The 24,806-nt window shown below is 42.0% G+C and overlaps 1 protein-coding gene across 23 annotated transcripts in view; it reads right to left on the bottom strand.

Moving 5' to 3' along the window:
- Nucleotides 1–24,806, bottom strand: part of LOC147030935 (semaphorin-6B-like) — a 768,963-nt gene that overhangs the window by 144,254 nt on the left and 599,903 nt on the right. The window lies entirely within an intron of this gene.

The raw sequence follows: 24,806 nt of genomic DNA, 5'->3' as shown, positions 1-24,806 counted from the left end.
CAGACTGAATGTCCTGTCCCTGGCAAGTTTAGTTGAGATTGGATAGGTAAGGACTGAATGAAAAGCGGTCATCAGACTGAATGTCCTGTCCCTGGCAAGTTTAGTTGAGATTGGATAGGTAAGGACTGAATGAAAAGCGGTCATCAGACTGAATGTCCTGTCCCTGGAAAGTTTAGTTGAGATTGGATAGGTAAGGACTGAATGAAAAGCGGTCATCAGACTGAATGTCCTGTCCCTGGCAAGTTTAGTTGAGATTGGAGAGGTGAGGACTAAATGTATAGCGGTCAGACAGAGAGACAGATGTCAAATAGCGTATTTTTCGTTTGATAGAGGCCAACCATTTGCTTGCATGCCTTGCTTTCTTTCTGTGTTAACGATGAATCTGTAACGACATTTACATTCACTCGGAATTTATTCCACATTATATTTTTGCTTTTGCCTGTTTAAACTTCACATGTAATTGAAAGCAGGCACGGAAAAATTTGAGGGGAAACCAAAATCCATTTCAAATGTTATAATGCACAAAGTCAATGCAAATTAATTCGAAATGTACTAAGGACTGAAAGAAAAATTTGCAGCAATGTAAATAATTATCAAAGGGCAATAAACTCAACATGCAATTTAATACACTCCCGTTCAGCTTCAAGTCACCCAGCTCATCGGAGTGACCTGGACGTTCGCACATGCCTTCGTTGGTGATGTTGAGCAAATGTAGTGAATATAATGTCTGCTTTGTAAATAATGTAATGATTTACTCAATTAAATAGCAGTCTGAATCATGCAGAAGTGAAATATGTAACAATTTTTGGACAAGGCAAGTTATTGGCTATTTTGTATACATGATCGAGGCTCGTGGAAGAGCCTGAGCAGAATGTAAGGGAACAAAATGGAAAGGGGGAAACACCAACAGCAGAGTGGAAGTAAGAATGTGGTCAAGGGGAAGGGAAGAAGCAACAATGGATGGGGTGAACGAGCTACACACATCTTGAATGAAACACAACAAGAAGAGGAAGGGGAAAGTGGGGGATAAAACAAGCGGAACAAACCAACCAACAATTAAGAAACTACAGGGTGAGGAAAAGAAACGAGCGATTTAAAAAAACTCGGGAATTAAGGAACCATCTTATATTTGCCAAATGACAAATATGCCATTTATTTCTTGAAGATCACATCCTTGAGGTGACATCTGTCTCTGCACAAGCATTCCTCTTGTCTTCCACGCATGTTTCCCATGACGCAGCGTAGCACCTCCAAAGAAATTCTGGTAATTTTTTGATGAAGTTTCTTTCTTTCAGCTCTTCAATATTGTGTGGGTAATGAGTGTACACTTCGCTTTTTAAGTGCTCCCGTAAAAAAGTCGCATGCTGACAGGTCTGGGAACCTTGGAGTCCAAGTAATGTCACTATTCCTGCAGATGATGTGGTGATGAAAAAGTAGTCGTACGGCGGCCATTGACACTCTGGCAGTATGAGATGTAGCGCCATCTCGTTGAAACCAACTGGCCTCATTAACTTGAGGAAACCAAGTAGCTTGTTGATCAGTTAAAAAAGTTGCGATCATGTTGGCATAACTGAGATCGGTTTTTACAATCTTCCATTTCTCTGCCCCACCCTTTATTAATTTTTGTTGATGTCTCGCAGTTTCTACAGCTGTTGGTTAAAACTTATGAAGTTTTGTTCCTTGTCTTTTCATGTACGTCATTATTGTATCATTCTTTTTTAATAATGTCTACCAGGCCAACACACACGTTAATGAAACAAACCATTCAGACGAACTCTGACGTTACCGCATCATGTACCAGTTTCTTTGACATAATCATGTTTGCATAAGGCATTGAAACGATTGCAAATAAAAACTTGTCTATGTTATCATACTGCTTTGTGTAAAACTGGCCATTGTTTCATCGAGAGTTCAAGGTTGATAAAGGACAATAACTGATTGCATGCATTCTTTGGCTGAAGAATCATTTCATTTGGAAATAGTTCTTTATGGAAATCGTGAAAAGTACGCACATGATTCACTGTTAAGAGGTCATCTATGAATCTGAAAATGCTGTCATATTTTTTAGCCAGTACGAATTGGTTTTTGGATTTATCATGAGGTCAGTCAGATTCATACATGGGTAAGAACAGGTTTGTGAAGAATGGCACTGAGTCAGGTTCCAATTGTACTCTGATGATTTGTAGAAATGATTTTTTTTCTTCGTATTCTCCAAATTGAAAGTAGCTTATGCTTTCGAGGAAATGTCCTGTGGGGGGGGGGGGGGGAGGGACTGCATTGTGTCGTCTTTTAGGTTAATATGTCCAACATACTAATTTTGGATCCACTTGTATGGATCAGAATGGCTTGTTAATACACAAACCTTACATGTGGAGATGTTTACAAGTAATGCCATATTATTGGAGGCCATACAAATTTATACAATCACATCTTGTAGATTTTAAAGATGTGCTTTGACCCGGGGTCATTCAACACCAATATCAGGTTACATGACATGAGCTGTTCTCAGTTTGCTTCAAAATCAAATTTTGAACTTTCTCTCTCAATTCAAAAATGCATTTATATTTATTACATTTATTTCCTCGTGCATTAATTTGCTTTTCTCTTGCCAGATTCATGAGGATTATACAGTGTCTTCAGAAAGTATTCACAACCTCAGACCATTTTCACATTTTATTGTATTGCAGCCTGAATTTAAAATGGTTGAAATTGAGATTTTTTTTTTGTCACCATGCAACACAAAATACCCCATAATGACAAAGCGAAAAACATGTTTTTAGAAATCTTTACCAATTAATTAAAAATGAAAAGCTGAAATGGCTTGAGTCAATAAGTATTCAAACCCTTTGTTATAACACTCCAAATTGAGCAGAGGTCCATCCAATTTCCGTTAATGATCCTTGAGATGCCCACACAACTTAAGTGGAGTCCACTTGTGCCAACTCAATTGATTGGACATGATTTACAAAGAAACACACCTCTCCATCTAAGGTCCCACAGTTGACAGTGCATCTTAGAGCAGAAATTCTACCATGAAGTCCAAGGAACTGTCCGTAGAACTCCAAGATAGAATGGTGAGGAGGCATAGATCTGTTGAAGGGAATAAAACGATTTCTCGAGTGTTGAAAGTTCCCAAGAGCACAGTGAGCTCCAACGTTAGGAAATGGAAAGACTCATACTCTTCATCAAGCTGGCCATCCGACCAAACTGAGCAACCAGGCAAGAAGGACCTTGGTAAGGGAGGTGACCCAATGACCACTCTGACAGAACCACAGAGTTCCTTGGCTGAGATGGGAAAACCTGCCAGAAGGACAACAATCTTTGCAGCACTTCACACATCTCGGTGTTATGGGAGAGTGGCAAGATAGAAGCCACTCCTGAGAAAAAGGCACATGACAGGTCAGGTCAGGTATGGGAGCATGCGCCGGAGCAGCGCATCGCTGCATCGACTTTCCGCTGGTACTTCACAGGGGCCTCCATCTGACCATCCCCAGGCAGCTGCCTGGCCCATCCCCATCTCCTTGAGATGTCGATCAACCTGCTGCAACCATGAGGCACATGACAGCACGCCTGGAGTTTGTAAAAAGGCATGTGAAAGACTCTGAGAGCATGAGGCAAAAGATTCTATGGTCTGATTAGATGAAAATTGAACTCTTTATACTGAATGCAAAGCACTACATCTGGCGGAAACTGAGCACAGCTCATCACCGATCGAACACCATCCCTATCGTGAAGCATGGTGGTGGCAGCGTCATGCTATGGGGATGATTTTCAGTGGCAGGGGCTGGTAGACTTGTAAGGATAGAGGGAACAATGAATGAAGCCAAATACAGGCAAATCTTTGAGAAGAACCTCGTTCAGAGTGCAAACGACCTTAGAATGCAACAAAGATTTACGTTCCAACAGGACAATGACCCCAAGCATACAGCCAAAGCAACACTGGAATGGCTTCAGAACAAGAATGTGAAAGTCCTTGAGTGGCCGAGTCAAAGCCCAGACTTGAATCCCTTTGAGAATCTGTGGAAAAACTTGAAGATTGCTGTTCACCGACACTCCCCATCCAACTTAACAAAGCTTGAGAAAATCTGCAAAGAAAGGATGAGAGAAAATCCCTAAATCCAGATGTGCAAAACTGATCCAGACATACCCAAGAAGACTCGAAGCTGTAATCACTGCCAAAGGCGCTTCTACAAAGTATTGACTCAGAGGGTTGAATACTTATTTACGCAAGACATTTCAGGTTTTCATTTTAAATTAATTTGTAAAAATTCATTTTATTATTGTGGGGTATTTTGTGTAGATTGGTGACAAAAAAATAAATTTTAATCCATTTTAAATTCAGGCTGTGACACAAAATGTGACAAAAGTCAAGGGGTATGAATACTTTCTGAAGGCACTGTTTCTGTATATGCATTTATTTTTATATATACATATATATATATATATATATATATATATATATATAAAATATATTATATAATGAATATCTATTCATATAGTCGTGGAAGAAACCCAATTTGAATGTGCCTCTAATTAGTGTCATACACCGAACAGATGGTGTTAGTCGCAAAGACAATAACTAAACGATACCCATAATGTAAACCAGACAAACATGGCAGAGGATTGCTTGATGTTTGTTTGAACACAGTAAATAAATTTTGAAGTGGTATTTGAAATTCAAAAATGCCTGTGAAGTGCAAAGATAGTGGAGACATGAATTTACAATGGAACCTCCATGATAAAGAACAATTACAAGAATTTGTGATAAATTTGAGATGTATGGTACTGTGCAAGACATGTGGAAACAACAATGTTGGAGACCCTGCTCATCATCATTGGGTGGGGAAAATTCTGCTATGGTGTTACAGCAATTCACACGATCACCACAAAAATCCGTAAGGTGATGTGCCGAGACTGGAATAGGCAGGGCAAATGTACACCCGATTCTCAAAGTTGCAAAATGGAAATGTTATATGTGCTGAGACGGTGAAAAGAAATGATTGAAGATGATCTGGATCAAAGAGGTGAGTTTAGTGAAAGTTTCAAGGGAAGGTGGATGACGATGCACGGTTTGTGTACATGATTATTTGGTCAGATTAGGCAAAATAAAAGCTCATTGGTACAGTGAACCGACATAATTGTGTGTATTGGTCCTCTGAAAATCCGTACATTTATGCAGAGAAGGCAGCTATCCCAACAGACACGTTGTTGAATGTTTGTCAATCAGTTGTTTGGCGCTGTCGCCAGTGCCAAGAAGCTGACGGTGGTCAATTTGAACATCTGCGATAGTTCACCATGTGCCAAAAGCTATTGCTTCTGCACACACCAAATATCGACCTCCACTGAGGTGTGTAACGGGTCGTTCTTCTTTCTTAAAATGTGTTTCCATCTTTTTGAGATACCCTGTGTGCGTGTGTGTGTGTGTGTGTGTGTGTGTTTTGACAGGGCATTATCACACAGATCCAAAAGGGTAGTGTGGAATGATCACATTGATTTCCAAACATATTCAGAAGAAATGTGCAATGGCAATGTTGGTTTGCAATCATTTCATTCAATACCAGGAGAACCAGGGAGAGGGAGGGAAATAGCAGAAGAAAGAGGGAAAGAGACATCTGAGTGAGGGTGATGAACCGCATGCTGATGGCAAGCATGGCCATTTGGGCTACCAGAAGCCAAGACAGATGTGTCACCATCTGGCTGAATAATGAAACAGTAGACAATATAAATGGAAAGCACAACGAAAAGAAAGGAGCGATATGCATATAGTGGCTTTGAACAAAGTGAGAGAGAATGAAATGATGCAGAATAGAAAATTACTGACAACGGGCCAAAGAAAATCAACAAGACACTCAAATTAAAGAAACGATATTAACATAAACATAAAAATTAGCATAAACCATTTTCTGCACGAAAATAAAAATTGAGTAGATCAAACTTCAAAACCAGCTGGCCACAGACAATTTCCATTTCCCTTTTCGATCCGCCTGAATAAATAACCACCAAAACCAAGAACTATGACTTCACCAAGCTGTGCGTATACCCTCAATATCCTTTTGAGAGAAGAAATGTTGAGCAGTATTGCCACAGGTTTGTCAATTCAAATGAAACTGCTTGACGGTGCCGAACATGAAGGATTACCAAATGACGTTCTTTCAAGAAAACATACAAGTGATGATCCTGGAGACAACATAAATACAAAGGAAGCAAAAAGGAAGTCAATGCACCTCATTCTATGGAGTCAGCGCTGATGTAGCAAACTTAAACTGCAATTGAACTGCCCTGAACATGCAATGACGTGGCAATAAACGTTTTAACTCAATGTCGCATTCAATGAGGTTTCCCTTCTGGGAGTTCTGGTATTCAGTGCTGGATTAACCATTAGGCAGACAAGGCATGTGCCTTAGGGCCAGTCAAAAATTTGGGCCAAAAATTATTTTCACATTAAATATTTGTCTTTTTTTGTATTAAATATTTTGTTCTTGAATCAGTTCATCTTTTGTCTGGGGTCCATTTCCATGAGCCCGAGATCTAATTTAAAATTTTCAGGCCATTCTCTAAAATTTCAAAATGTGCCTTAGGGCCAGCCGAGGCTTAATCCGGCACTACTGGTATCCCATGCAAACTCCAATGAGATTGCACAGCTAATTGTCAGTGATTACAATGACAGAGCAGCCTGACAGTCTGACATGGGGCGGGGGGGGGGGGGGGTGGAGGTTGGATTTGTCTCAAAAGAGTGCAAAATATCCTGGTTGCAAAATCAATTTGGCATCAACATTACTCATGCCTGTTTCTCCCGTCATTTCAAAAGTGAATGTTGAGTTCTTCAATGCAGCGGGAGAAGTGGCCGACATAAACGTGAGACAATTAAACAAGGGCATGGACAGACATCAAGGTTCACAATATATAATAGATGACTTCCCTTCCTCAGAACTTCAACACAGAAAGAGACCATTCGACCCATGAAGCTTGTACAATGGGTGCCAACCTATGACTTTTTTGGATGCAGTGTCAAGGCTCATGGAAGAGCGAGAACACGAAATGGATCATGACACAACAGGACAAAAGGAACAGTAGCGAGGGGGGGGGGACACCAACAGTGGGGAGGAAGGATAGAAAAGAGGGAGAATTGGACAAACAATGCGGTTGGGAGGAATGGGGTGGACAGGATGGATACAGAAGGAAACTTCTTCCTCCTCCCACCCAAATCCTCCCGATCCCCTCCTTTCTCCTCTCTCCCTACCCTCTCTCCCCAACCACCCCACCCCCCACGACCTCTCTCCCCTGTCTCTCCCCCAATCTCATCCTATATCCCCCAACTCCCTTCTCCCTCCCCTCCCCCACTCCTCCCTTCTCCTTCCATTCTCCCTCCCCCACTTTCTCTATCCCCATTTGCCTGTCTCTCCTCCTCTCCTCTCCACTCTCCCTCCTTCCCCTCTTTTCCTTCATATCTTACCCTCCCCTCTCTCCCCTCACCATCTCTCCCCCTACTCCCCTGTTTCTCCTCTCCTTCTCCCTCGCTCACCCCGCCCCCCCATAATCTCTCCCCTCCCTCTCTCTTCGCCCTCCCCTCCCTCCCCCACTCTCTCTTTCCCCCACTCTCATCCTCTCTCCCCCACTCAGACTGGTTGGTTTGTCATTGCCTTCCCAACAGCAGTTCAGGCAGGAATTTATAATTTAATCTTAGTACCAGAAATAACTTGCCAACTCTTCGTGAAGGACACCGAGGGGATCTTAACGTCCACTAACTAATGTCGGAAGACAGGACGCCCAGTTTAACGTCCATCGGAGGGACGACACAGACATTGATGATTCACCTTGCCTGTGAAACTCCAAAATGACATTTAATAGCTGGGTCGAGATTCAAACCCGGGGCAAGACAGTTTAGAGGTGAGTGTGGGTACCTCAACGTCATCCTTTCGGCCGAGGTTGTATCATAACACACTGTTAACAAACAAACTGCAATTCCATGTTGTTTTTACATGTTAAAAATATACATTTAAACAAAGTAAATTCCAAATACAAAAATATCATGACTGCTGTCCCTGGATAGTGTAAAATATAATCAGATGTACAATAATTACCTTTGAAAGAGTGAAAAAAGAAATGCATTTTGGAGACATTTAACTTCACCTCCCACAAGCATATTATTTAATTATATTGGGTGAGAAAGAAATCGTTTTTTCATAATTTTTATAAGATTTCATTCAAGATTTCGATATAATAATTTATGCCATGAGTTTCGATCGCCAAATATGGAATCATATTTTGAATATCGGCTTTTAATAAATCTATAAATCTTGCGAGGAGCCAATCACATTGCACCCAGCCTCACACAGTCAATCAGCGTAACAGCTAACGGACAGACATCCTTGTGATATAGATATATATATATATATATATATATATATATATATATATATATATATATATATATATTTTTAATATACACACACACACACACACACACACACACACACACACACACACACACACACACACACACACACACACACACACACACACACACACACACACACGCACTCGAACACATTTCAAACAATATAATCATCCTCAAATTCGCAATTTGGTGTTTGTCTGTTTGTCCGTCTGACCGCGATACATTCGGTCGTTACTTATCCAATCTCAACCCAACTTGACAGGAGGACTAAAGGTTACACGATTGAGGTTGTAGTGACTTAATTTGACCCCCTCCACAGGGAGGTTTTCCACCTTGGGCAAAATCCATGTTGAGGTGTATAGATAGCGTGTCATGGCGTTTTCCCAAGGCCGCTTTTAATAACAAAAGAAATAACAACAAGTCTGAAGACGATGATGGTTCACGAGTGGTATTTGACGATGCAGATTGTTTCAGAAGTCAAGGATGAGACAATGTGATAATTTTTGACCAAGTTATAAAAATGATCAACATGATGTGGTACGGTGATAGGTATTAGCTGCAAAATGTCAAAAACCCGGTTTCGTTCAACAACTTTCAAAATTTGACCTTTGCATAACCTTTAAAGGTCACAAAACAATGCTGTGGACATTAAAATAAGGGAAACAGGATACGTGCTGTAGCTTAATGTAGTTAGTTCGTCGAGGAAGGACGAAAACCCGGTTCGATTCCCACAACTTTGAAAATTTGACCTTTGTGGCCTTTAAAGGTCGAAGGTCAAGGATGATGACGTTTGGTGCAAAACTTCCTCTGGAACATTCCAGGAACAATATAAAGTCAAATAGGCTATATGGCATTTCACACTCCTCAGATTACACTGAACAACAAAAATTTTTTACTGGAGATATGTAAAGTGATTTAGACTAATTTTGGTACGCTGATTTCAAAAATCATAACCGTTTTGCTGTATCACGTCAGGATTTTCAGTAACAGAAATATTCCCATTGCCTAGAAGTCAGGATTTCAATGAAATTTACAAAAATTCATTTATTCATTTATTTCATCATGATTGCTTGAAAATTATAGAAATTACAGAAAAACTCCACTAGAATGTAATTAAAAATGCTTTAGGCATTTGGCTTTGCGTTTGTGCTGCTCTGTGTCAGTTTCACGATGCAGGAACCAGCAGAAATCGCCCATCATGTTCGGGTTGTGCCGCCCTTGTTTCACTCCATGAGTGAAATCTCTTGGTGGAATCGCTCGCCGTGCTCGTCCGAGACTGCTCCCAAGTTGTCAGGGAAGAAGTTCAGGTGCTGGTGTAGGAAATGGATTTTCAGGGACATCCTGGAGCCAAGTTTCCTGAAGGACTCCAGCAGCTGCTGCACTATTTCTTCATAGTTGTCCGCGCGCTCGTTCCCCAAGAAGTTGTCCGTCACAGCTTTGAAGCTCCTCCACGCTGCCAGCTCTTTGGGGTTTAGAGTTGTCGGAAAAGTTTCGCCCTTCATAATCTGTCGGATTTGCGGTCCAACAAAGACACCAGCCTTGATCTTGGCCTCCGACAAGGTGTTGCCAAACTTTTCCTTGAGGTATAAAAACCCACGCCCATTCAGATCCATTGCTCGTACAAAACTTTTCATCAAGCCGAGCTTTATGTGGAGTGGTGGAAGGAAAACCTTGGCTGGGTCGACAAGGGCGACATGCTTCACGTTGTGTCGACCAGGTACATGCTCTTTTCGCTCTTCCCAATCTTTCTTCGTCCAGTGATTCTTGTCGTCTCTGCTATCCCAGAGACAAAGGAAGCACACATGTATTTCGTGTAGCCTGACTGCAGCCCTAACAACAGCGCCACCACTTTCAAGTCTCCGCAGATGTGCCAGTTGAAGTCATTGTACTTGATGGAATCAAGCAGCTGCCGCATAGTCTCATAGGTCTCTGTCATGCCGAGCACGCGTGAGCCAGTGGGACTGATGGTTTCTCGTTGCCATTGTGGAGCAAAACAGCCTTCAAGCTGTTCTTCCCCGGAATCGATGAAGAGGCGCCAGTCTGCAGGATCGTGATCACACCCAAGTTCTTTCAACAGACCGTTGATGTCACTGCAGAATGTCATCGTGTCTTCCATCTCAAAGAACTCAGCCATGTCTCTGTGACGTGCTCTGAACAAGGATATCTTGGTGTTAGGTTCAAGTAGATTCCACTGCTGCAGCCTTGATCCAAGCAGCTCTGCCTTCGCCTTTGACAGCGAGAGATCTCTTACAAGATCATTTAAGTCTCCCTGGTTCAGAAGGTGTGATTCTTGAGTGTCGGGTTCAAAAGGTTCATCATCACCATCCTCTTCACCACTGCTTACAGCTATGTTCTGATCAGCTGGAGGTGTTGGAGCAGGCTTCTCGTCATCATGAGGCGCAGGTTTACGAGCAGAGACGCAGTCAGCGTACTTGATGTGACCTTTATTCTTCTTGTTGAAGCCGGCGATGCTTGTGCAGCAGAAATAACAATCATCATGATGATTCTGCGGCTCACGCCATATCATGGGCACCGCAAATGGCATGCTCGCGCGCTTGCCCACCAACCACTGAGTCAAGGTTGTGTGACAGCTTGTGCAGCAGATGTGTGTAGTGCCCAGCTCTGTTCTTGGTCCCCCACCTTACACCCGAAGTAGTGAAAGTAGGCGGCCTTCATTTTCACTGCTGTAGATATACTTCGCTGTTGATCGTTTTTGGTATACCGACCACAGACATAACAGAAGTTGTCAGGATGATTGGTACAGGAACGCCTACTCATCTTTATCTGAAAGAAAGAAATATAACACAAGTTAACAACAATTGTACGAAATAGACATGTTAAAGACATATGTAAATTTCATTGAAATCCTGACTTCTAGGCAATGGGAATATTTCTGTTCCTGAAAATCCTGACGTGATACAGCAAAACGGTTATGATTTTTGAAATCAGCGTACCCAAATTAGTCTTAATCACTTTACACATCTCCAGTAAAAATTTTTTTTTTAAATTTGTTGTTCAGTGTTATCCATACTTTGATGAAATCAGCGTAAAAACAAACTTGTAGGGGGCGCCACGGGCAAGGTGTTCGAGATAGAGAAAAATGGTTTCAAGACTTTAGGTGGGGAATGACCTCAAGATTATGCATAAAAAATATTGTCATCCCCGCTCTCAAAGTTTGGGCGGTCGTATGATTTTTATGTCAAAATTCGAAATGTTCTAAGTTCATGACCTCGTGACCTTGACCTTGTGACGAAAATGAAAAATCGAGCTCTGTGGGGCTATGCAGGTGCCATTGGGCTAACCAAATACCGAAACCTCTGCCAGATTCGACAAACCCCCGAGGAGAAGATGCAAATTGAAATCGGCTACCCCCTAAAAACACAATTCGCAATTTTCTAAGTTCGTGACCTTGTGACCTTGACCTTGGGACGAAAATGAAAAATCGAGCTCTGTGGGGCTATGCAGGTGCCATTGGGCTAACCAAATACCAAAACCCCTGTCAGATTCGACAAACCCCTCGGAGAAGAAATTTTTTTATGTCAAAATCGCAATTTTCTAAGTTGGTGACCTTGTGACCTTGACCTTGGGATGAAAATGAAAAATCGAGCTCCGTGGGGCTATGCAGGTGCCATTGGGCTAACCAAATACTGAAATCCCTGCCAGATTCGACAAAACCTCTAGGAGAACATGCAAATTGAAATCGGCTACCCCCTAAAAACACATGTTTTTTGGGCGTGGCTCCACCCATAATGGGCGCACCACGCCCATTTTCAGGAAAACACAACTAGATCATGATATAAACCTCCCACAAAAATTTCATCAGGATCGGATAAAAACCCACGGAGCTATGCTCGGGACAGACAGACAGACAGACATACAGACAGACAGACACACAGACAGAGACAGACATACAGACATACACACAACAATAACGAATATAGTCACTTCTATTTTTCGTGAAAATATTTTTTTGTGAACCAATAATGATAATAGCATCATATCAATGTAATTACAAAACAATATTAATATTAACCATATCCCCCCTCCCCAAGGGGGTTTTTCCCCCTTGGAGAAACGCCGTGTTAACGTGAATAAATAGCTTACCGTGGCATTTCGTGGGGCACCACAAACAGAAGTAAATATATTATAAACCGCAAACACGTATGATTATTTTTGTAAACAGTCACGACTGCTGTTTAACATTAAACTGAAAGAGAGGAAACCTGACATTCCTGAGGCATTTGCTTATCGTGCCCCCGACAGATTAACGGACCCGAGCCTAGATCGACTGTTATCTATCTATATACCCCAGAGAGGATAATAACATGACCCATCCTGCTGCTCCCATGGGGAGCAAGTAGTAATAACAGTAAATGAAGAGTGGGTACCAGCTTTGCTGATTGGAAGAACTCTAACCTGTCTATGCTACGTATAAACCTCAAAGCTTCAAGTTATTAAACACCTGTTAATAAGCTAAGTCGAACTCAATCCACCCTTCTTTTACCTTGATATTCCTTTTGTACTTAACCGCATTAATATCCTGAAACCCCATAAAATTCAAACCTGATCTCTATATGTCTCTATCTCTCTCATTTTTTTTTTTTTTGCATATAAAAAATCACATTATTCAAAGAGAAAATAAAATGTGCTCATTTTGATATTCATGAAATTTCTGAGATGATCAACAAAGTTTCAGAGATATTTGAAGTGGGTGAAGAGTGAATGCACTATTGAGTGCAAACACTCACCCACTCACATTTTTTGCAGTCGTTTTTGTGAAATAAAAGCCACCCAAATATGATGTCCTGTTGTGAATCAGAGAAAATGGCATCCAAGTGAAGAAGAGATTAAAAAAACAAAGAGAAAGGAAAACAAAGCGAGGTGTAGTACTGTACATGCGGGTGTTAAAATGTTGTATTTAAATGGGCAAATAGTTGATTATGCTTCTGCAATTGACATTATATGTACTGCGTGTATATAAAAATCTATATATGTATAATATATGAATACATATATATATATATATATATATATATATATATATCATGTTAACATTGAAATAAACATATAAATACATCATAGAATAAACAAAAACGCAAGAGTTTTACCTTTTTAAGTTTTTAACAAAATAGCGAGGTGGGTGAGGGTAAACATATTACTAACTCTGCCATCAATAGAAAACACAAGACTTAGCTCAGGATGATGATTATAATGATGATGATGATGCTGTTAAAGCGGGGGAAAGGTGGAGGTTAGAAAGATATGGACGTAAAACTTGTGATGGCTGTTGGATCATCGGGAGCACGACGAAGTCAACTGCTGCATTGCCACAAAGCAGAAAGGAAAGACGATACTTAGCTCCCTTGACCCGGAGCAGATCTTTCCTGCTTGGACAGGAAGGTATGAGATGGCATCCTTTTCCAAAATAATCCCGTCTCTTTGGCATTAAAAACCTGCTCCGGCATAAATCTCTTCACCCCAATTCGTTCAATGATCTGCGGTGGGTAGTTTTTCGCAGCACTATGGTTGGCCATCGTTGAACCATGGTCCACTCAAAGGGGTAAATTTGCACTTTTACTTCTTGCCAACGTATTTTTTTTAGCACAATGCTATAACATTTCTCTTCCTTTTGGCACAATTAATTTTATCCATCATTTTACATTTGGGTGCCATTATTAACTGTTTGTGTGTCTACTTGATCTTGTAGATCCAGTATTACATGATCTCCGTTTGTCATTTCCTGTTCGATGATGAATCATTATTAAATTCAGCTTTGTTCCCATTTGCTGGTCTCATTACGGCAATTAACAGTGCACGAGAAACAAAAAAGGCTCGTAATGGGAGGTATTCCGACAAGCGGACCCACCATTGACTCATCTCAGCTCAAAAACCACGATTGGCCAAAATTAAATACCATGATAACAAAATTGAAACACATTATGTTGCCCGCAATTGGTCAAAACCCGTGATATTTGAGGGTTTACTGTATGTATTCTTGGTGAAAATGCCAGGGGCACAGGAAAGACCCCTTTGTATGGAATGTGCCATGTGGCAAACAAAAGAAAAGAAGGGACATTACATGGATTGTGGAAAATGCCAGACAATTGACAATAAGGCACATTCAAAAAAGCTCGTGTGCATGCTGTACTACCCTTGTGTTCTTTGGAGGGACCAAGTAATGCTTTAGAAACGTTCATATAAAGAGGTGCCAATGTTTTAAACAAATTAATCATACACATGCACATTATCTTATGGGTTTTTGTTTTGAAGGTGCACAAAAAAACTTAACGTAATGATGTGTTTTAACACATATACGTAGGGCGCCCCTTTATATGAATTTTTCTCAAGCATTTCTTGGCAACATTTAATAGTTGTTGTGAGCACCCTGATGCACTGGAAAGATGATGAGGCTCTACCACCAACATGACAACTATGGTCCTGGCCAAACAGTTTACTTCTTCAAACTATGCCACAGAATCACTAATATTTGTGTTGGAGATGACACCGCTGGCTGAATGATGTATAAGTGTCCTTGCTGGCCTGAAAGCAAATGGAGGTTTTTATGTGGATCCAATTTCGAAAAAAAACAAAAGATCTAACACAGGACAGAGAGTTCAAAAGTAATTAAGTCATTGCCGAGGTGACTTGGTGCTGGGAGAGAAGAGAGAAGAGAGAAGAAGTGAAAAGAAGAGAGAAGAGAGGGAAGAGAGAGAAGAGAGACAAAACACTCAGAATGAAAACACAACTGAAAGGATTTTTTTTTAACCGTTAGAGTCAAAATTTGAACACAGAAATGGTGGGGCAGTGATTTATCATCGATGAGTTACAAGTTTTTTTGTCCTGTAAGCTGTTGGCTTGAGTAATTACAGCGCAGTCCCAAGTCATTCACGAGTCCACGGCTGCAGCATCTAACTAGAACGGAACTCGGTGGAGTGCATACCTCCGCCAGTCTGAGGAGTTTATGTTCTGTTTCCCACTGATAGGCTGAATCTGCATCCAGATCTTAACCAAAATATAATCGGCTTGTTATTTTCACTGACGACCCAACTCATACACCAAAACTTGTCATAACCCACACACAACTTTTTGAAATACGAGGTCCGTCTAAAAAGTAACGGGACTGACTTCACAGAAATTTTCTTCCAAAACACACATTGAAATCACAGCTTGTCCCCTTCAAAATAGTTTCCCTCCACTCTCACACACTTGCCCACCTTCTTCTTCCACGCTTCGATGCATCCCCGAAAGGCTTCTTCTGGAATCCTCTGGAGCTCCATCATCACGGTCCTTTTGATGGCATCCACATCAGGAAATCGGGTCCCCTTGATCACCCCCTTGAGCTTGGCGGATAGGAAAAAAAATCACAAGGGGCCAAGTCTGGAGAATACGGGGGTTGCTCCAGGGTTGGCACGTTCCTCTCCACCAGAAACTGTCGGATGCTCAGGGCACTGTGAGCAGGGGCGCTGTCATGGTGGAGCACACAGGCGTTGTTCTCCCACAGACCCCTCCTCTTGTCCCGGACTGATCTCTTGAGGCGCCGGAGGATCTCCTTGTACACGTATTGATTCACTGTTTTACCCTGTGGTAGAAACTCGAAGTGGACGACGCCCTTGATGTCAAAAAACGCAATGAGCATCACCTTGACCTTCGACTTCGACATCCTTGCTTTCTTTGGTGAGGCCAGACTTTTCCACTGACGACTCTGCTGTTTGGTCTTGGGATCGTATTTGAATATCCACGATTCATCGCCAGTAATGACTCTCGCGATCAGGTCTGGATCGTCCTCAAGGTGCTCGATAATGTCTTGACAGACAGTGACTCTTTACTGTTTCTGGTCCTCAGACAACATTTCAATATTTCAATATTTTCAGTGATGATGCTCCAGACAGTGTCCTAGTTGATGGAAAGTTCCTCAGCAATCATCCGCACCGTGAGTTGATGATCTGCGCGCACCATCTGCTTCACACGCTCGATGTTGTCCGCCATTCTGCACGTTGAAGGTCTTCCAGACCGTGGATCATCTTCAACCTCCTCCTGTCCCTCTTTGAACCTCTTGTGCCATTCAAATGCACGTGTATGTGACATCGTTTCTTCTCCATGGAGTTGCTGCAGCATTGCGAAGGATTCGGAAGGTGTTTTGCCAAGCTTGGCACGAAACTTCAGATTGGCTCTCTGTTCACGACTCATAGCGCGACGACTCAGACTAGACAATGTGTAAAGCACGACCTGTAAAAAAAATCACACACTGAGCGCAGTCAACCATCACCAATCATATACATTGCTGGACTGTTGCAAAAGACTGTGACGCAACCCATTCATTCAAGTTGTGTAAGTGGACACACAGCAGGCTCAGTCCCGTTACTTTTTAGACCTCGTATCATGCAATGTATCGCTTTTGGCCTAATCTTTAAATTATGAATCACTTGAGAAATTAAAAAATTCTCATGTCCGGATCCGGACCTGGATCTTTATGAAAATATAAACAATTCGTCCTTGTCACACACCCAATCTGTCCACCACGTTTCATCCAAATCCATTCACAACATTTTGAAACATGTTATATATCATGTTTGGCCCCGTCTCTCGATGGTGAAGAATAACCGAAGAAAATTCCAGTATCCGGATCCAGATCTTCAGCAAAATGGAATAATTTCGTCGTTTTCACACACCCAACATGTCCACCAAATTTCGTTCGAATCCGTCCATCGGATTTTGAGATATCCTGTTCACATTCAGAAAAACAGACAGGCAGAGACATGGGTGAAAGCATCACCTCCATCTACCTTCGGTGGTGGAGGTAACAATCTCAGACACAGATGAGGAGCCAGGACTGGAAACGGAGCAGAATGGTTATCAGATCGAGATGCTGCATTGTAAACACTATTTTTTTTGCTGCCTTTCTTCCGGCATAGCTCCCTTTCAGCCCTCTAAACCCTACCAAATGTCTCCAAGATGCACACCTTCCTCCAGCAACCCCTTAGGGTTAAATTTCTCAAAATTCAGGCTGAGTGCACACCTTAACTCTTACTCCTTGTTTCTCCCATTTGTGGAACCACCTTTCTGTGGCTGTTCCATTCGACTCTTAGCACCAGGGCTTCAAGCAAGTGGTGCACTATCATCTCATGTTATCCCCATCCCCACCTGCGCACCTAACCCAACCCTCTTTTTGCAGGTTCCTGTATCTACTCCCATCCTATCTCCTCTTTTCCTGCCCTTGCTTGTGCCCAACTGTTGCTGCCCTATTGCACCCCCACTCTCTTGTCAGCTTGTTGCCGTTTTACCCTCTATTGCCTCGATTTTGTAATAAATAAAAAACGAACTGGAAAAAGGCTGTGTTTTCTGCAGCAGATGATACCGAGTTTCTTCCTTGCGCAAAGCTGACAACTGCTACTCCATTCTTCTGGTAATGGTCAGCCGGTAAAATGTGCAATCCCTTTGTTGAGAAACCCTGCCAGGTTCTGGGAGATTGGCTTGGAAGGGTGATGTACTGCCAGCAATATGCATTGGTATACCTTACCACGAATCACCATGGCAGATTTATTTTTGTCATTGTAAAGGGCCAAATGTACCCAAGGATCATATCACAACTCACCTCCATCACTGCAGTCTCCCAATAATCATCCGTCAAAGTAAGAGAAAACAAAACTGCTGTTTTACAATTTCACATTACATTGCTTATTAAAAGATTCATTACCTGCAGAGGTACCTGAACCAATGCGCCAAAGCAAGCAAACGATAACTACTAAATAAACATTGCTCTGAGATGCAAATCAGGTTAATTCCATTTCTTGTTGTTGCTTTAAGCCTCTTGATAAACACTACAGAAAATGTATATGACTGGATATCATTGACAAGTGGACTTGTGAGAAGGCTGTGATGTTCTTTGTTTCAGGAATCAGCTTAACTTAGATTATTTACAGGTATTCTCAACTTATCCGCGACCAAGCTGAATTTGGATCGGATATTATACAAATTTCAATATACAGTATAGATATGTATGTAGACACACACACACACACACACACACACACACACACACACACACACACACACACACACACACACACACACACACACACACACACACACACACACACACACACACACACACACACACACACACACACACACACACACACACACACGTATGTATCAAAGTCGGATCTGAGTTTGAGAATATTTTAAGTGATTCTTCACCATTGAGAGATAGGGTTAAAAATAATATACAGCACGACATCTCAAAAATGTATTGGGCCTGCTTGTTCTCGGGGATCAGGCATTACGTGGTGGAGGTATGCGCTCCACCGAGTGCTCTTCTAGTTTCCTGGTGTATCGGCTTCGATGCCGCCGGCACACAAAATTACCGTGCTTCCCCATTGTCTTGGGTTGCTCACCTGCATTTTTTTCATTTTTAAAATATTTTCATTTATGGATATTGTCCAACAATTCTCTGATTTTATTTTTCTGGTGAAGCAGCTTCAATGTCCTTTGAGCACACAAAATTTCAGCTTTCTACATCACCTGGAAGGTACCGATCTTTGTTATAAGTCAGCCAGTCAGTCAGTGAATCAGTGGTGAGAAAGCGCTTCACATAATATGTATCTATCTATAATTCCAGCAATCTGTGTGTGTGTGTGTGTGTGTGTGTGTGTGTGTGTCTGTGTGTGTGTGTGTGTGTGTGTGACCGCTGTTTCTCGACAACCACTGGTCCGATCTAATTAAAACTTGCCAGGTATATTGCTGGGGACCTGAGGATGTGCCTTTTCAAGGTTTGATATAAATCGGACAAGTGCTTCCCAAGTTATGGCCATTTATTTACCAAACCAATGACAAGACACGTTGTTGCGTGGGCATGGCCGATGGGGAAGGGAAGCTCAGCCGCGTTCCCCATTACGGGTTACAACGTACGGGCTTCCGGATAGTGATGACTTCGTGTATTCTAATAATTTCTCGATTTCTTATGCGCATTTATAGATAAACACAATGCCGCAAGTTATGATTGTTTTCATATTAGACGGTGCATAAATTTCGGTAACATCAGAGTGCTGGTGTGCTCTGAACCACGAAGTAATTTTTTTTCTCTTCTCTTCTCTTTTTGTTTTTCCTTGTGATGACATTGCGAAAAGGCAAAATACGTTGGCGCGAATTGAATAATTGGCCATTAAAACCTAAATTGCGAATCATCGTAACTGTGATATGCGAACTTCCGCGCCACGCACGTACGGGCACGCGATAGCGAAGAAACGGCCTGTGTGGTTGTTGTTTGTTGCTCACGGTTTGAATATTTATTTATTATTATTATTATTTTTTTTTTTTTTACGGGCACGTACTGGTATTATCAAATATCTCTAATTGCAGGGTGGTCAATCATCGACCATATCAAAATGAGAAAAAACATTGTTAATACCAATAGTAAAAAGCCCACATCCACACCTGCTAAATGAGCATACAACCGACGTGAGAAAAAGCACAAAGGCAATATGAAAAAGTGGTATTGTAAACTTGTAGTGCGAGGCAAAAGTTAATTCATGTACCACAAAGCCAAAGTGGCAGAGAAGCTGCTCGTAACAAGAGATGCCTGAAAGTGTGGAGAGTGAAAATAAAGGCGCCACGGAATTACAGCAAAGACATCAGCAGGTAAATGGAGCTTTGGAATGATGGGAAGGGAGAGACAAACACTGCAGGGAGTTGGAATGGAAAGCTGTGATTAGAGCGTCAACCTTCTTTCTTGGTGTCAGGCTGGTGGTGTAAAGTACCGGATGTTGTACCTGTGCCCTTGTCAATTTACTTACCTGTGTAGCGATATGAATGCACATTCGAATTATATTTCTGTTCAGATCATTTGCAAGTAAATCGATGTGAATATACAGTGCATCGTTGAGTTGCACGTATTGTGTTGCCTTCAAGGTATCTAGGTTCTGGGTTTGAATTCCTTTGGAACTGATTTTAACTGAACCTGCCATTTGGTCGTGTGCTAACAGGAGGTAATGGATTGTGGAGGGCGTGCAGCCCTTCTGAGGGAGCATTGTGTCAGCTGTCTCATTTGCTCGGACTTTAATCATTAAAGATCTCTCGTAACATTTTTGCAAAGAGAAAGCTGAGAAGACTGTCGGAATTTTGTGTGTGAATTTCCACTCACGTGTGGTCATACGGTGGTTCGATTAACGCTGGCAATCTCCAAGTCTCCATTATGCTCAGCAAACATAGCGACGGGAGTAACGGCGAAAGCAGCCGAGATGCACGTGGCCAATACTCCTCCGAATACAGGTCAAAAATCCCGGTGGGAAATACGTCATGAAATGTTGATTTCCAGCAGCTGAAAATACCAAGTCCTGGAAATAGGCAAGTTCATCTGGGGTGGTTCCACCGAGATGCAGCTGATGTTCCTCGAAACCCGAGTCGATTACCAAGGCCTACAAAGTAGAAATGTTCATCCGGTCGATGGGAGTGATCCCCCGGAAACAAGTTAGGAAACCAATGATAGTGACAAGGGAAAATGAAGAGAACGAGGAAGAGGCAGAACGAAAACCAAACGAAGCTAAAATAACCGAGCAGCACTGGTAGTTGCTAAAGCTTCATTGGCCAGTGACTCTCCGCTCTCATGGGATGATTCTTCTTTTTGTTGTTATCCATTTCCTGCCCTCTTTTAGAAAAGTACTCCGGGGTTGATTAGTTCCCGTCGTGGGCTGCCTTTTTGGCTGCTGGTTACATCATTGGTTTGAGGCACGGCTATTCCGCTGTTGCAGTGCCCCTATTACCAGTATACTGGTACTCATTTCGCTAACCTTGGAAGGATGACAGGATGAGTCAACCCCCTGGTGTTAATTCAGTGGCCAACTGGGATCAAACTCAGGACCCTAGGATCCCAAGTCACCACCCTAACCACTAAGCCAACACCAGGCTGGTTGATTGGTTGTTCCAAGTTTAAAAACATGCCCCGGTACCCACATTTGCAAGCAGAGTGTCAGCATGTATGGAACAAACTTGGTGGATTAACTCTGCCTGCACCGGATGTTCAAGTAGAAAATGATACATGTAAAACGAGAAGGGCGTTCGGTAGAGCGCATCCCTCCGCCACGTAATGCCTGATCCATGAGAACACATCAGGCCCAATACATTTTTGAAATATCATGCCATACAGCACTATATCATTTTTGGCCCTATCTCTCAATGGTGAAAAATCACATTAAATTAAATAATTCTCATATCCAGATCCGCATTCGGATCTTCACCAAAAACTGAATCAATTCTTCCTTATCACACACCCAACATGTCCACCAAGTTTCATCTGAATCCGTCGACAACTTTTTGAGATATCGTGCTATATATCATTTTTGGCTCAATCTCTAAATGATGAAGAATCACTTCAAAAATTCTGGAAGCTGGATCCGGATCCAGATGTTCACCAGAATTGAATCAGTTCGTCCTTGTCACACATTGAACCTGTCCACAAAATTGTCTGGATCGGTCCACAACTTTTTGACATATCCTGCACACAAACAAACAGACAAACAGACAGAAAGGGATAAAAACATAACCTCCTTCATCACCTTCGGTGGCGGAGGTAAAAGATAGTTGCCACTACAAGACAATGCCATGCCAACCGCTAAATCCCCAGTTTGTGTCGGGAGCAGCACCAACACATACTATTTTTGTGAACAGAAATCTCGGCTTATGGAGGAGCAAAACGACTGAACACGGCAGGTTCAGTGACAAATTAGGGATCAAATGGGAGCAGACCGGTGAAGACATCACATGCGAGTTGTTGAGTGACAGAAAGGAGAGGAGCAGGAGTCAGGGAGAGTGTTTCCCCATGAAGATCTTTTGTACACTTTAATACATATTGTTACGTGGAAGGAGGGGCGGATCCATAGCTCGATCATGTTATGAATGGTATGGAGCATGTGATCTCATAGTGTTGATTTCCTCTGTGTCCAGAGGCAAGTCAAATTGTAATATGTGCACTGGCCACTCAGGAGGGCAGTCAGTGTTAACTTTAAAACAATACAGATTAAGTTTGTTGTGAAAAGCCTCCTGTTTTGAGGCAAGACCAGTTGAGGACTTTGGCACAAAGGGACAATTGGAAAGTGCATTGCGTTTTAGGAAGAAGCAGCACGGACTGTTTGGCCAGCGTACCACAAGCCATGGTGCCGAGTTCGGATGCAGAACGTTGGCGAGGGGCACACAACTTTTATTTGCGCCGTCCCATGGAACAGGATGGCCTGGAAGATGGCACGCCCAAGAATTTTGACTATGATCTCATCAAACTTGTCAAACAGTTGTTGTTCGAGTAAAACGGAAGAGTAATTTTGTCAAAAGCAATGACGTGAGCTTAAGTTATATTTGATGACGACTTTCCTGACTTCGACTTTCCTCCCCTTTTTCTACCTCTATGTACCCAGGAGCAACTCATGAAACTCATATTTCTCCTAAAAGTTCCAGATAATTTGCAATAAAAACATTTGCCAGAATAAGAAATGCTCACCTCTCTCATCTGTCTGCCCATTACATCATAGGTCGACATCTCAGTGGATTGATCATTACTTTTTGGTGTTCTCCCATCCACATTCTCCTTCCTTGGGAGTGGTTGATACAATCATGATGGTATTGGTATGCAAGGGCTACAGAACCAATTAATATTTGGTGGTCTTTTTTCACTGCGATTTTTTTTCTTCTTCTTTTGTCTTTACTTGTCCTTGAAGTTTATCTTCCTGTCTGGACCTTTGATTCATTCCATCTTGGCAGGTAAAGATGTATCCAGCAGACTTGCATTCACAGTGGTTTTCTGTTAACTATAAATCAGGATTAATGTTTTTTTGCTGCATATGATGAAGCCGTCAAAGATGGACAGAACTAGTATCGATGTCAACTTGTAAAATTCCACGTGACCATTGCATGCTCTCCCTTTTGATGATGGTGATCCGTGGTAATGTCGTGTGGAAATCTTTCACTCTAATGTCCCCTTTTTGGATTGGCCTGCTTTGTGCTGCTATCTGATCACTTGACTCAAGATGCTGCGATCTCAGATTCAAATCAGAAATACTGTCTTAATTTGTCTTTTGTTTTCCAATGTTCTTATAATAATTGGAAGAGTACACCCATGTATATTTGTCCTGCTTGCAATCTCATCCACGGAGCCTGAGATAACCACCATCACCACCCCCCACCTCACCCCCCAAAAAACCACCATAACTACTTTGTCTTTAATGAGCACCAACAGTATGAAATAGAGCACCAACTGAAATAAATGTTTATCGTGCTGAGAATAATTACAAAATTATCTTAAGCGTTGTCCATTAAAGCACACACAAAAAGGCAATAACGTAAGTAGGCAATCAACTGCAGGGGAATCAACGGGACTTCTTCGGAGTTGTCAAGGTGAAATCAAAAAAAATTAAAAATCAATACCATGAGAAACTTCACAAACAAAGCAGAAAACTAGAAAGGATCTCAAAATGCAAAGCCCATCAGTGTCCGCTTTGTACTCAAACTAAACATGACAAAAACAATGATTTTTTTTTAAGTATATTATATTAATTGATCCATCCATGCATTGGGACCATACTCTGTGCAAAGCATTGGTGCTGCCAAAGCAGTCTCCTTGGCGAGTGGGCACAATCCTGGATGGGGTCGAGTCAACCCTGAGTCAAAGCAGAGTCAACCCCACCTCGTATTAATTTAACAGCCAAATGGGATTTGAACTTGGGATCCAAGTATGTCAAACCCACCACCCTAACCATTAAACCAACACCAGGCGTATTAATTGATATGCTCCATAATCTCCAAATAAAGGTTTGTTGAAAATTTGATGGCAAAAGCTCAAATGGAAAAAGGTAATGGCCTGCACAGACACACTGAATCTCAATGGTAAACAAATAAATAAACATGGAAGTGATTACAAATAACAGGCTGTCTCGCAGTGTGCAGCGGCGGATGGGTTAATAAGGCCGATTTCTACTCAATGTTACTTTGCCCTTTGCCATTTTCACCCAATTGTTAATTAGTCTTCTCAACATTGTCATAATAAGGGTTTGTTGAAAATTTGATGACAGAAACTCAAATAGTAAAAAAGGTATACCTTGGACGGACGGACGGACGCACGCACGCACGCACGCACGCACGCACGCACGCACGCACACACACACACACACACACACACACACACACACACACACTTGGGGTCTGCCTGGTACGCATGCAAGACATCGGCCATTGTAGTCTATCGTGTTACGATGAGAAACTCCTGAGTTTATTCTGAAGACTGAAAAGCTCAGTGGTCTGTAATCACATAAGTGGGGAAGGCCTAGGTTTGAGTCCTGCGTCAAATCAGGAGGTTTTTTTTTTGCCACACGAGCCCCATGCAAGAATTTATTCCTGTTTAATAAAAAAATGTATGGATATGTGTGTA

The sequence above is a fragment of the Eptatretus burgeri genome, chromosome 3 (assembly GCF_056783735.1).
Source record: "Eptatretus burgeri isolate ZD-2024b chromosome 3, Ebu_testis_v1, whole genome shotgun sequence".
NCBI classification, from domain to species: domain Eukaryota; kingdom Metazoa; phylum Chordata; class Myxini; order Myxiniformes; family Myxinidae; genus Eptatretus; species Eptatretus burgeri.
This window is presented reverse-complemented; position numbering and strand designations above follow the sequence as displayed.